This window comes from Frankliniella occidentalis, unplaced genomic scaffold (genome assembly GCF_000697945.3).
Source record: "Frankliniella occidentalis isolate FOCC.00 unplaced genomic scaffold, Focc_3.1 Scaffold398, whole genome shotgun sequence".
Lineage (NCBI taxonomy): Eukaryota > Metazoa > Arthropoda > Insecta > Thysanoptera > Thripidae > Frankliniella > Frankliniella occidentalis.
In genome coordinates, this window is record NW_026267520.1 from 177,800 (window position 1) to 179,579 (window position 1,780).

General features: G+C 68.1%; 1 protein-coding gene across 1 annotated transcript in view; it reads left to right on the forward strand.

Moving 5' to 3' along the window:
• Nucleotides 1–1,780, forward strand: part of LOC113206361 (uncharacterized) — a gene marked incomplete at its 5' end in the record, with an annotated part of 12,198 nt that overhangs the window by 2,938 nt on the left and 7,480 nt on the right.

The window sequence follows — 1,780 nt, forward strand, 5'->3', positions numbered from 1 at the left end:
CCCCCCCGAACCCCAACACGAACGCTTTCTCCTTCGCTCCCACGAGTCGTCGGGTTGGGTGTCTATATAGTTCTCGCAAGAGTCCTATAGAGAGTCCACACTCCGGGACTTTAGTGTCCACCTCTGCCTCTGCCCAGCCTCGCGTCAAAAAGCGTCTCTTGGGAGCTGGCTGATGCCGAGAGGCACAGGAGGTCGACGGTGTCCTCCAGGTGGTCCGGCCGGGCGCTCCTCCTCGGAGGCTTTGACTTGGCCGGTCGAAGTGACGTCATGCGAGGCGAGGCGCGCGCGGGCGGGGAAGTCCCTGCCTGACGGCGTGCCGCCTTGGACGCCAAGTCCGCCCTCGAGAACGTCCTTGCAGACAATCTGCTCGCCGGAGGCGGCCTAAGGGAGGGGTCGCGGCTTCCTACGCTCGCACCATCCTGACTCGTCCTAGGCTTGACGCCGACGCTGGAGACAACTCCACCCGAATCGCGGTGTCCTCTCAGAGGTCTAGGCCTCCCCGCGCTCCCCGCGTGCGAAGGCAGCCCAAAGTCTGTCGACGCTCGGTTTCCCTTCGGAACCTTCGGGCCGTTCGTCGTGTCAGAGATGTCGCCGACGCCCTCTGCCGTCCTGTTGAGCACCGCTGCCGGTACGCGTTCGGAGTCATCGTTGTTGGGAGTGGGCTTGGAGGCGGTCGCGGGTTTGTCTGCCTTCTCGCTGTCGCCCCCGCGGCCTACGCGGCCCACGCAGAGGCAGCAGAAGGTGCGGAGCGCTCGGTACGTGGCAGTGATCTGCTTGGCGAAGCACACCGCCAGCCCGGTGGCCAGGGTGCACATGAAGGAGAACAGCAGGAACCGCGCCAGCGCCCACATCGCTCCCCCGCGAAGGGGGCTCTCTGCGCGGCAGTGCGATTGGGAATTAGATGTCAAGGGTGCAAGCCATGGGCGCGAGGCGCCGCCGGTGCGGTCGGTGCGGGCCCTCACCCTCCACGTCGACCAGCTGGTCGGAGTCGTCCTCGCCCTCGGCCTGCACGTGCACCGCGTCGGCCCGCTGCACCCGGCCGTACCCGAGGCCGTACTCCGCCTGCGTCAGGTACAGCGGCGGCCCCACCGCGGCCACCAGCCGCACGTTGACCCCCCGCCGCTCGCGACCTGCGGCGCCCTCGGTGTGGTCGCGCAGCCGCTCGCGGGCCAGCACCGGGAGCCGCCACTTTCCACCGGCGACTTGCGCGCGGGTCCACGACCCGGCCACCAGGAGCAGCAACGTCAGCTGCGCGGCCTGCATGGCGAGAGGGAAGTCCGGGGCGGTGGGATTGTTCTTTTGTCGCGGGTCTGTCCGCTGGTCGGTCGAGCAGCCCGGAGCGGGCGATTGTTGATTGTAAAGGCGCAGGCCCGTTCGATCCGCGCCGTTCCCTCCCTGGCAGGCCCCGTGCGAAAGCGGTGCCGTGGGAGGATTCCTGGAGTCATCAGTCTGGAGCGCGTCTCCAGCAAGGTGTACATCGTGGCCTGCTCCAGCGGGAGCGGGGTGCCGGGCAGGCAGGCCACCCTAGGCGACGCGCGTGCCTTTGACCCTCGCGCCGCTCTCGCTCTCTCTCGCTCTCTCGCGGACGTCTCAGGCGAAAGGCCCGATGGTTCGTGAAGCGGTTCGCGTGGTAGAAAGAGAGAGACGACGAGAGGAATAAAAAGCGACTCCATCCGTGCCGCGTCGTGCCGCTCCGAATGCATGCTGGCGCTGGCGCAATGGCTCGGCCGCTCGGCCCTAGCTCGGCCCGCCTGGCGTCCTTCCTCGCCCCCCCCCCCCC